This window comes from Neopelma chrysocephalum, unplaced genomic scaffold (genome assembly GCF_003984885.1).
Source record: "Neopelma chrysocephalum unplaced genomic scaffold, ASM398488v2 Primary Assembly neopelma1_59, whole genome shotgun sequence".
Classification (NCBI taxonomy): Eukaryota; Metazoa; Chordata; class Aves; order Passeriformes; family Pipridae; genus Neopelma; species Neopelma chrysocephalum.
Genome location: NW_020897714.1, coordinates 20,094,979 through 20,107,751, shown reverse-complemented (window position 1 = coordinate 20,107,751; position 12,773 = coordinate 20,094,979). Strand labels below are relative to the sequence as shown.

At 41.7% G+C, this 12,773-nt stretch overlaps 1 long non-coding RNA gene across 1 annotated transcript in view; it reads right to left on the bottom strand.

The window, feature by feature from the left end:
• Positions 1–272: 272 nt before the first annotated feature.
• The window catches only part of LOC113966251, a 121,906-nt gene continuing 109,405 nt past the window's right edge, over positions 273–12,773 (bottom strand). The window contains exon 3 of the long non-coding RNA XR_003533751.1: positions 273–547. This is a non-coding gene — a long non-coding RNA (uncharacterized LOC113966251). The remainder of the gene's footprint in view (positions 548–12,773) is intronic.

Here is a 12,773-nt window from a genome sequence, read left to right as displayed (position 1 = left end):
GCAGATTAAATATTCTTTAAATATGGGAAGCCTTATTACAGTTGACAGGAACATTAAGATGTACCTGTCATTTGCTTGAAATGCAAAACAATAATGTGGTGCTTCACAGATGGGCTCATAAGCAGGGAAGCAAAGGTTTGTGGGAGGGCTTCTCTTTGTACAGGCTCAACACATATGCATGACAGGGACATTCAGGCCTTCAGACCAGCGGGCTTTCAGTCTGCATGTAGTGGAGATTAGAAGCCTCAGCACTAACTGCCTCAATGTGATGATCCAGTTTTATTGTACCAGACTCTTTGCTGAAGCAGAAGTAGCCATATTTTCTAGAGGAATAACTGTCAGTCTGACTGTAGTTTAGATTAGAACACTATTCTTACAAAAATCCCAAGGGGTTGTGTTTGCTGGTGAGAATAGCAAAGACTTCTGTCACCTCAGGCTTTTCTAGGCACTTCAGGCTCCTGTGACATTTTGACAAGGGACATAATGATGTTTGGATCCAGAAATTCAGCCTCTTCTCATCCTGAAATCATGTCCACCCAAGAGGAATCTATAGTAAGAAGAGAAATGCATGTCAGCTCTCTTCCTCTGAACATCTAGTGGATGCAGAGGAAGATAAAATCAAGCATGTAGAAAATATTCTCATAAGGAATAGGGTCCTTTGAGTTCCCTTTTAGTATGAAGAAATGATAGATCTTTTCAGATCCATTAATTGATCTTGCTTTCATCAAAAGCTCTTACACAGTTGAAGGAAGTCACATCCAGTATGCTAGAGGCGATATTTTGTAGGTTGAGTACTAGGAATAGCATAGCAGAGGCAATCCCGTATAAATGTCTGTCCTCCCAGAACCTATACATTTCATCAGCATTGCAAGTCACGGATGCAGACGACAATTTAATATGGAAGGCAAACTAGGATTGGTTTGCTTGTGGACATGTCAAGTCAAAGTCTTGAGCAGTTCCAAGGGTGGAGTTCACACAGTCTCTCAAGGAAATCAATTCCAACATCTGACCACTCTCACTGTGAAGTTTTATTTCTTTCAGTTCAGGTGGATTTTCTCTTGTTGCAGCTTGTTTCTTTTCCTTTTCCTGGGCACCTCTGAGAAAAGTCCAGCACAGACTTCTCTACAATCTCGTTTTTGTTAATGGAAGACTTCAAGTTGCCCTTCCTCTTCTCCCAGCTAAACAAACCAGTCTCTACAGTCTTACCAACAAAGTGGTTACCCTTCACTAGCACGTGTTGCTGACTTGCCTTGTCCTTGCTGTCCATCAGAACCAAGCTCTTTTCCGCAAGGCTGCCACTGAGTCAGTCAGTTCCCTGCCTGTGCTGTTGCATGGAGCTGTCATGTTCCAAATGCAGAATGAAGCATTTGTCCTTACTGAACTGCAGGAAACTTCTGTTTGGCCATTCTTCCAGTTTACCAAAGTCCTTCTGAATGACAACTCTGTTGTCCAGTGTTTCAAGTAATCTGCACAATTTGCCATCATCTGCAAACTCAGCAAGAATTCATTCTGACCCATTGCTGAGGTCATTAATGAAAATACTGCACAACATCTATCCCCTAACTGACCATCAAGGATCACAGCTGGTAACTGACTGTCAACTAGTTTTTGAACAGCTGACATCTAAACTGAACTCAGCAATCTACGTAGTTTCTCACACAGTTTTTAAGTTGTTCATTCAAACCGCATTTTTCTATAAAGATGTTATTTGAAACTGTAAAAGTCTCACTAAAGTCAAGGTGAGCAACATATAATTCTCTCCACTCATCCATAATCAGTTATATGTCATCAGAGAAAGCAATCAGTTTTGTTGGGATAACTTCGTAAATCCATGCTGGCTGTTCCCACTGACCTTGTTCTTCCTATATCTGGGCATGGCTTCCAGAATGGTTTACTTCATAATCTTTCCAGAGACTGTGCACAGACCTGCAGTTTCATGTATCTTTTTTCCTCTTTTCTTATAAAAACCAGCTGTACTTTTTTTTGTAATCTTAAGGAATGTCTTTGATCACTGTGAAATTTCAAAAACTATAGAGAGTAGCCTGCTCAGCAACCTTGGAAGTACCCCATCAGGACCTACAGGCTGTGTAGGTTTACTATGCTTAAGTGGTCCTTATCTCAGTCTTCCTCTGCTCTGGATATTACTCCTCTTCCTTCCTTCCCACACTCTGCCCTTGACACAATTCTCTTGGAAGTCTTACGGAAAAATTTTTCAGTAAAATAGGACTTTCCAGATACACTGACAGTTTCAATTTCAGGCAAGTTTTGGCCTTCCACATCCTCTATACATGCTGCTCTTCTGTATTCTTCCTGTTTGTCCCTGCTTTCGCCTTGCCAATGTTTCCTTTTCTTGTTTGGGCTCGATTGGAAATTCCCACTGCAACCAGGCTACCCTCCTGCCACACTTATTTATTTTCCTGAGGATTGGAATGGACCATTTTTGGGCTTTAAGAAGCTGGCTTGGAAGATCAGCCAACTGAGAGTCAAGAGCCAGAGCCCTTTGCCTTGGCATGCTGCCTCCCTTATTAACAGGCAATCCTTATGCCAGTTCCCTGGACAAACTGAAGTATGCTTTCATGCAGTGCAGGTTGGTAACATCACTGCTTGCCTTCATATCACATGGGAACTTGCATGTTACCACCTTATAATTACTGCAGCTTTCATCATAAAACTGCTTTATTTTTCCTGATCATTTGTTCTCTACCCAGCTTTTCTGCTGGCTTGTCCAACACATCCATGAATAAATCATCCCTAGCAACTCCAGAAACTCCTGAGTTGTTTGTGTCCAGCAATGTTCTCCTCCAAGCATGTGTTGAGTTGCTCCCCAGCTAGTAAGTCCCTAGCCTGTTTTGTTCCAAGTGGTTATTCCTTGCTTGACGCAGGACTTTGTTCTTATTGAACTTCATAAGGTCCCAATTGGCTTATTCCTCCAGCCTGCATAGTCCCTTCTGAAAAGCAAATACTTTTGCCTCAGAAATACATGTATTCCCACTCATGTGGTGCAGGAATGCTCTACTGGCCATGGCTGCTGCCTTCCTTCACGCACACACACACCCCCTGCTTTCATCTTCCTTCCAAAAGAGTTGAAATGCAGATAATGGTGAGGCAATTCCATATGTTCTTATTACATATGACCTCATTACCACCTTTTTTCCTGCAAAAAAAAATCATCTTCAGACAATGAAATCCTGTTCTGGAAAAAATAAGTAGTTATTTTATAAAAAAGTGGTGTAGGAAAGGGGATTTCATCTTAGGAATTTTTTATTGTTCAGTTTTTCTGAGAAAAAAAGAAAAGAAAAACAACAAAATGGCAAGAAAAAAATAAAACAAAAGCAATTGCTGTATTTCAAAGCCAGTGAAAATTAGACTTAGCCAAATGGAAATCATAATTCTTCTATTGCCCTGGTTGCTCAGACATGTGTAATAGGCTTGGCAAAGTGTCAAGGAAAACAGGGGCCAAGCTGCGGTGTGTTTAGAAGAATCAAAAGGCTGCTTTGAAGAGAGGTAGAATTTCAGCACAGCTCAGAGTAGAGGAGTCTGAAGTTCATCTGCAGTTTACTCCTTACTAAGAGGATAGAGGAGGCAAAACACACACAACACAAAGACACTTTTCATGTTTGAAAGGGAAACAGTGCAGTCTTGCTAGGTACACTTTGTTTCTTTTGATTTCGCATAGAGTGCTTTAAGCCAAAAGTACATGGTAAAATTAAAAGCATGAGCAGGTTGACTAGCTTTAAAAGCTGTAAAATGTGGACTCAGGCAGGTCATGGTGAAACACAGAACATGCAATAACACCCAAAATAGAAATCAGAAAAAACACTGTGAGTCCAGTTCTCTTGCAGAAGGTACCTGTCAGAAATTAAATTGGCAGAAGTTTCCAGGTCTTTCACAATGCTTGCATACTCCAAGCATAGGAGCTGACAGGTCCAGAAAGTTAAAATATTTCACATTCTTTTTGAGAGAAACCCCAGGCTGAGAGCTTTGCTATCAAGAGAATCAAGGCCTCATTACTGATGCAGCTTCAGCTTCGAGAGTAGAGGGACAGTGTTTTAGTGGTCTGTCATAGAGAATCTTTCCACATGCTTCTCATGAAATGGTGCTGTGAATGCCAAAAGGCACAGAAATGACCCAGTGTCAGGGAAAACCAAACTTACGCAATGGGAATCTTGAGGAGGTGAACAACTGTTTTACCTGAGAATGCAAAGATCTAGAAGTAGCTTTCCACTTGGGAAATCCCAGCACACCTTGTTGCACAAAACTGAAGTGATATACTGGGGGAAGGATAGTGTTTTATCCAGTTACTCACTTTCCTTCATGTGCCACAGGATGACAGTGACTCACAAAACTAATTTCTTTAGTTCAAGTCCTCTATGGTATTTTAAGAAGGCAGTTCCTGACCACTGTTCTGTCAGAGGGATGGAAAGCATTGCCATTAGAGTATGAAGAAAACTGTTGTCTTTGTACAAGAAAAATTGCAGGAGTTTGCAAATGAGATGCTGAAAATTTACCAAGAGGAGAAAGGAGCAGGAAAACATTCATATGTCCATTCATACCCTCCCACCCTTCTCCTCCTCCCTCCTCTTCCCCCTTTCTCCCTTTTGGGTTATTTGATGTATAAACAGCTTTTATTATGAATTTTGCTGAGAATGTTAAAGTTGTTCTTGTGTCTCGCTTGACACATAACAACCTTCCAACAGAAAAGACTGCAAAACTCACAGGAAACTGTAGGGGTATTTGGGCTTGTCTTTACATTTGAAGTTGTGACCTCTGTTGTTGTAACATGTCACTTGTGAGTACCTTTATTTCATGAGCAGACAATTCATGTTTGGGAGTGACCTCAGAGGTGAAGTCCCATACAGAAGGTGTTATGCTGGTCTGTTCTCAGCATGTGAGAAGGGTATTAGCAAGTGCAGCAAAGGCCACTTGTTGCGCAAGAAACTCTGCTACCTGGGAATCTGACGAGTCTGATAAAATATGAATCAAAGTATAAGAAAAGCCAGATGAACATCCTTGAGCTGTTTTGTGCTGTTGTCCCTTCACAAAATTCCAGCAGCCGAAAAGAAGCTTAATTGAACCACATCCCTAAAGAAGAAGAGAGTTGCCAGCACTGCAGGGCCTGCTGTGACCCAGCTACTCCTGGCTGTGCTATGGCATCCAGAGGATCTACCACTGAATCCCTGGCAATGTGTTTTAACCATAAGCTGAGTTTTTGTGAATTAGCACATCCTGAAAAGTTACTGAAATTAACTTTCATTCTATTGTGCCTTCCCTTCTATTGTGTGAGCTTAGTTTGAGGTGAACAGGAAAACCAGTCTCTTAAACAGAAGAAAACTAAACAGAGAAATCTAGGACTTGTTGTTCTACAGAAGGCACCTTACCTTTCCTTACCTACCTTACCCATCTCATTTCTTAAATTACATCCAGCCTCCCATTTGCATCCACTGCAAAGTATTCCTGGGGTAAAACCAAGCAGTTCTAGATTTGATACCACTAAGGGCCAGCTCTGGCTGCAGCCATACTGTGGTTGTAGCCTCACTGCAGAGCACCTGCATGTAGCCTATCTGCCTGTGCCGGCATGTGACTGCACCACAGCATTTCATGGAAGACTCACACTGCACACTTTGTCACTCCTGCAACAAGGCACTACCCACTCATACTGAACATACTTTTGGTCCTTCTGACAATGCTCTATTTGCTCCTTGGACCAGGTAGACTTTCCTGTGTTGCTTCTTGTTTGACCTGGGCAAAAGCAGATGTCACCTGCCCAATACATCATAGTGGGTGTCTGGATAATTTGTCTGCAGACAAGAACAAGACTGCTATCAGAAAAGGGGGACCAGATCACTGAAATTAGGTGACACATAGCCTCATTCTCCACTTCTACCCATCCAGTTTATTCGGCACAAGTAACCTGCAAGAAAATAGACTTTTACAAATGTTCCTGAATTTCATCTGTCCTTTTAATAAGCTGGGCTGCAACTCCATCTCCAGACATGTATCCAGGTTTGTTAGCATGGAATATCCTGGCTCAGAGCAGATAATTCTGTGATAACAGGTGAGGCAGAAAAATGCAAGATGAATCTGAAGGAGGAATCATTTGGGAGGACCAAACTATAAACCCCTTTGTTTGTGTATTTCTCGGATCCAAATTCCACATGCGCATAATTTGTGTCAATAGAAGGAGGCAGCCAGAGAAAGGAAGAAATAAATAATATACAGTAATAAACAGCAATGACTGCACATCTTAAATATCCTTCCTCATGCACACAGTCAAAGAATGGATTTATTCAAAGCCAATTCAAGGCCTAGCACAAATTCTTATTTATCACTCCGAGGGCTTTCCTCCCTCCCCCAGGCTGTAACAAAAGTCTGCTTGGTGGGGAACTGCTGTTTACATCCTACATGTGCTAGGCATCATCCTCTAAATCCATGCTTACACAAAAGGATCTTGACAGTCTGAAACACTGAACTTAGTGTTTATCCTAAACACACACATGCAACTATTTACACTGGAGAAATCCTTCAGAAGACAATAGCCACAGGTAATGTCGAGCTTTAGAATAGATGGGCAAGGGAAAAGCTATAGAGTCTAAATGCTGTTTTCTCCTGCAGTTTCTGAGTGCTATAAAAATGTTTGGTGTGTACTTATAAGGAAATGTGCAATACTGTTCTGTAGTACACCTTGAGCTAGAAGAGCTAGAGGGCCATTAGAGCTGGTAACAGAGTGCTGTCTTGGCTGTAGACTTCTCTCCAGCTGAATTTCCTGGTGCTCCAATGGAATCACCACTTCAGATACAATGTACAATTTTCATGTAAAGGTTTTCTTCAGTTGTTTTTTTTCTTTTGTTTCCTTCCTTCTCTCTCCCTAATCAAAAAAGACACATTTGTCTAAAATTAGTATATTGTCTGTGTATTTCCTTCCTTTCTCCCTGCTTAAAATCTGCATTCCCAAATTAGGACTGGCACGATCTAATTAAGACAGATATAAGAGAGAGAGAAATATCAGAGAAAGTCTAGTTAGGAGTAACAGGAAGAGAATTGTGATTTTTTTTTTTTTATTCCTGCTCAGGCATAATCTTAAAGACACGAAGCAACACACATGCCTACTCAAACAAGTTGTTAGCAAACTAATTGTGCATTACAAGACAGCAGAGCCACACTGTGCTCATCATACACTGTTTAAAGATGGGTTTAATGCAGTCAGAAGGCAAATCAAACATGGCTAGACATAAGTTTGGATGGAGAAGATTGCCTCTTTCCTTTTAAGAGGCATAGGAGAAGTCATTTGCTTTAGCATCAGTCTGTCTTTATGAAAGATTGGAATAAAGAGCCTGAATTGCCTATCCGCTCAACTCAAAGGGACCTTTGAAAAAGAGACTCCTCTCCTCAGTTCTTGAGAAAGGGAAGAAGGACTTTCTCAAGCAATCCATTCTTCTGCCTAGATAAAGTGTCAGGCAACAAATAGCTAAAGGCAGATGGCCGTGCTGGTAATGGATATTTGCCACAAAAAAACAACTTCAAGGTGAACAGAAATAGCAGATAGCTTGAAGAGTATATTCAGGGAGAACTTCCGTCATTAAACACAGACTCAACATATATGGGAAGTGGAGAACTGGATTGGTTGTGCATATGGTTACATCACATATATGAATATTTATGCGAAGAGAATGAAAGATGAGTATTTTATCTCAGAAGATACTTCTATTCTAATACAAATAGCCTACATATATGGAAGACTCAAATAGATTTGTCCATTAACAGCAGACTTCATGTCTGGCAGCTATTCTGCTCATTTCAACAAGACAAAATTACTTTTGTAGATTTGCATGACCTTGTACTAAAACTACTTCAGTCATAAGAGGTTTTAGAATGTCTTTGGGGGAAAAAAAAGTTAAATTTATCAGAGCTGTTTTGCAAGCATTTGATAAATGAGATCCAGTCTTCACCATTCTAGGTAGCCTTGTACTCCTACATGAGGATGTTCATACTCAAAAAGCTCAGCTTTAATCTAATAAACTCAGCCATGAAAGAAGTAGAAATTTCACCATAAAATGTGGCTCCCTTAGATATCTTTCTATACATTCTTTCCTGTATGTATGCTGCTTTTGTAGTACACACAGTGAAGGCTACAAAGATTCCACTGAATGTTACTGTAAACTCCATGATAAGGTGTGATTTGTCCCTGTAAATGTAAGCATTTAATGCTGGTTTTAGACATTTTAGTGCATGAAAAACTTACCTTTTTTTTTTATTTTAAGATCAGATTATTCTCTATCTAGCTATTTATAGCCTCACAGTATTGGAATATATAGCATGTCTTTTACATAAGGTGCTCTGTGCAAACATCTGTGCTTACAAAGGCATTTGTATTCCCCTTTCTTATAATGGCCAGTCTTCGCGAACGAAGATTTTGGGAAAGGTCTTTTACCTTTCCAGCCTGCACAATGGATTTTTTAGGTGAGACACAGCATGCGCTGAACTGAGCCCACCCTTTAATGCTAAGGTTCATCTGCCGGGGCCAAGCAAGCTTGGACAATGGCAGTGAGGTCCTCAGGACGTAGGTTTGTTTAGAGTGACCTTCTCATAGATGGATGGCCTCACAGGGCTAACGAGCTCCATCTGCCCGGGGGACCGGGGAATCGAACCTGGGTTGGAGCAGTGAGAGTCCTGCATGCTAACCACTAGGCCACCAGGGGTCCCCATTCCCCTTTCTTATACACCATGGACAAAGCATGTGCAAGAACTAGACATCTTACACTGTGATCTTCCTATCTATATATGCACTGCTAGTCAGTCCAGGACCATGCCTAGTCTAGACAGACCTTGTAAGAAACAGTGAGATGGGAGAGGGACTGGTGATAGAATTGCTGGGGAGGATGTGAGCAGGACTCTCTTCATCATGCCTCTGTGTTCCTTCATAGCCTCTCCTTGGTACCTCAGCTTATCGTCCATGGGAGAAATTCCTCTCCCCTGGTCTTAACAATGTAATACTGGCCATTTAAAGCTACATCATGCAGGTTACTGTCTGGTTTCTTGTGTCTTCTCCAGAGACACTCCAACTGCCTAAGTATGAAAGCCTGCAAGGCAGACTGCCCTGAACCAATGCACTTCCCTTTTTACCTGGTGCTCCCAGAGCTGGGAAGTGCTTATGGCTTGGCAGATTGTTATGCAAGTGTAAGTAGTCTGTACACAAAGACCAGACTTGCACCCACTGTGTCCTGCTGTGAACAGTATTCCCCAGCCTCTGTCATTGTCACCATGCATTGAATAGAGAGTCATTAAAGGATTTAAAGTACATATATATTTCCTTGGATAACAAAGAGAAACACTGCAGCAGTTTCTGTATTATTTGTTCCCTGAGAGCAGGAGGCAAAATCATTTTGTGGCAGCCTCCAGGGAGAGAGTAGAGTTCTTTATAAGAAACCTTATAAAGGGCATTGTTGCCCCACCTGATTCCAAGTCCTCAGCACAAACAGGAGCATGGACCAAGCACCAGTCCATTACAATGCTGTTCCACTACACAGCCCCTCATGATTGACGGTGGATATCTTAGTTGTCAGTACAGATATTTAGAGAGCTCAAATGATTGATGTCCATGGCCTAAAAAGACTCAGTACATTTGTTTTGTCCATTACGTTATTACCTTTCAGAAGTTCCCATCAGATTAACAATTTCAGTCAGAAAACAGAACAGAAAAATGAGTTTTTAGCATAATAATCTAAGTTGCACCAATTATGAAAAAAAAAAATGACCCAGGCTGCTATTCAGTTTCTTCCATGCTGGCAGAGATCTATAAAGTTTTCTTTATAGACAAATGTGCATTGTTAGTAAATGTGGAAGGAGCTTGTTATCATGGTTATCAACAGTTGTAGAAGTCCCAGTCAGCTTCAGAGCTCAACAGTATAGCAACACATGGTAAGACTATTTTCCCTCACAGGACTTGGCCCATCATCACCATTATTCTTGCAACAGAAACCTCACCTGTGTCATTTGCACCAGTCTCCTGAAATCTGTCTTGGGTACATGACTCTGGTCCAGCTATAACAGTTCTATGATCTCTGGGACTTTCAAGGCCCAAATAAAACTGTACTGGCAGCTCACTCACTCTGCCCATGCACATCTCCAGTTCCCTACAGCAGGCTCAAGCCCAGAAGGCAATGCTTCCAGTCTCAGGTATCTTCATTCCTGTCCCAAGGTACAGTAAGTAAAGCCCAGTTTCTTTTTCCATCCCTCGTTCTTTTCTCTTTGCAGAGAGTGCTGCCCAAACATCTCCAGCTAAAGTTCTTCACCTTTGTAGAAACAAGTATACCTGCTCACTTGAGACAGTCATCCTGAATCAGTTCAGGCTGTAAGGGTAGCTTGTAATGTGTCCTAGAGATAGTAACAACAATATTCTGGGTATGCTGCATGCAGCATAATTTGAGCCACTTTTTTATCTGCAAGAGATAGAAAAAGGGCTTGAGTTATTTTATCTAACATGATGTATCTGCTCCAGCAATTTGATGGTGAACCACTGTTCAACAGCATGAGTTTAAATAGTTTGCAATGAAACACAGTCTTTTCATGTGACTGACTCCTGGGGTTTTTTCAATACAGCATGGTGATGGAAAAATATGTCAAAACAGTAGCCTGTTGAAAAGGCCAAAAATCAGTTGATCTGTATTTAAATTTCAGATTTAAAAAGTGCACTTGGTACTGTGGGTTGTCATGTGGTAATATCTGGTTTCTAAAAATCCAGGCATTACAATTTTGAGACATCTATCAAACTTATCAAACAGTTCAGAGTCATTAGATACTGCAGATACTCTTAATGAGAGACAGTTTAAATAGTACCAGAAGCTTAACATAATATGGGATTTTTGGCATAAACATTTCTTTAAAGTGTTGTGCATATCCACCAAGGGAAGCATCTTTCCTGAATGGTTGTGAGGGTGGGAGGTACCTCTGTAATCATAAAAGATGGTCACTCCATCCTAGACAGGCACACGTACGTGAAAAAACATAACCCTGCTCTTCCTGGAAAACGGGAAGGTGTGAAATGTCTGGTTTGGGGCAAAAGGGCATCAAGCAGCTACAGCAAGTGTAGTAGCTCACACAGCCAGCACTAGTGGTAGGTGTTAGGCAAATGTCTCAGGGGAGACTCCCAGGCTCCAGTGAGCACAAATGGTACCATGAAGATGCACTTTGAGCAACTTGGCCTAGTGGAAAGTGTCCCTGCCCATGGCAGGGGGATTGTAAGTAGATGAGCTTTAAGGACTCTTCCAACCCAAACCATTATATAGACTCTATGATTAGCTCAGTCACGCAGCATGGTCTCCTGAATGACCAGTTCCTCCTAGAAAGCTAAAGACAAAAAAAAAAAAAAAAAAAAGCAGGTGCCTAACAAACAGAACAAAATATGTGTTCTGTGCTAGACACCTGAGTGGAGTGGGAGTACACACAGATGGGAGAAAATGTGTTTGCAGAGGACATGGGGAAACTCAGCAACAACTGAAAGAGGAAACAGCCAAAATGCATGTGCATATTACTCTTCCTGCAGCCATTTCAAATGCTTCTTTCTTCACAGAGAAGGAGGAGGTTGTGCAGAAAATTACTTTTTCCCCCTAAAAGTTGGGGGGAGAATGAGGCTGCCACTGACTTCCATCCTCGGCTATGGAGTGTAATTGTGCCCAGGGCCAGGCAGCTGCTGCCTCCTGCCTCTAAATGGAAAGGAAGCAGTACTCACATTTTTAAGGAGGATTTTGTCTGAAGCAAAATAGACTAGTTGCAAAACATACAAAAAGAGGTAAATGAGAAAGCTCTCAATTCTCTTCTTCACGTTGGAAGGAGAAGGAAAACCTCAGAGAGACAGCCAGCCAGCCAGCTGCAGCTCAGTCTTGCTTTGAAAAGGCTTACTAGGGCAGGAGAAATTGGGATCAGCTGGAAACAGGAAGGTTAAAAAAATTTGAAGTGAGCAGACTAGGCACTAATTACCTGTTGGGAAAGGGGAGGACCCATGTCCCATTTCTTCTCACTTTCAGTTGTCCATGGGGCCTGCCTGTCTCTTTCTTCTGCTCTGAGGTTTGACTGAGTAGTGTCATCAGGATACCACACTTGCCCTTACTGACCAGGTTAGCAGTCACCATGAACAAGTATCCATCCCTAAAAGTGCCATATGGCTCAGCAGTGTTCTGTTTAAATTACTCTTACAAAATGTGTCGATTTCTGTGCTATGTCATCTTGTGCTGTGTGTCCATGTTACAGAGGTTTTGAAGCACTCTGGGAATGGGACATCTGTGCCTTATCTAATGTTTTCTTCACTCTGGGGCTCATCTGTCATTCCTGGTTCATCTGCCTCTCGCCCAGGACAGACTCTGCTCCTTCCTGCTCTCTTCAATTCTTCACCAACACAAACAGTGAAGTGTGACCCTGAGGTCAAGGAAAACAGCTTTATAACACTGACCCTAAACCAGGAGTGTCCTGAGCTACCACAAGCTGTTACAAAATGCCATGAAGATCTTCATGATATGGTGCTGTAAGCAGATAATCAAATTGCAGCTTAAACTTACATCACCTCTCAGTGTGATTGAAGCTGACAAGACCATGACCAAGGAAATGACCCTTGTATTACTGACAGCATGAAAATGGTCAACAAGAGTATGTATTCACAAGGCTTAGGACTTTCCTGTATTCAACATAACCCATTGTTTTTGTGGGTAGATTCTGCTCCCATAGAGGGGCAGAGGATATATTGGCCCGATACCTGGTGCCACCTCTTGCTGTGGGCTGCCAGT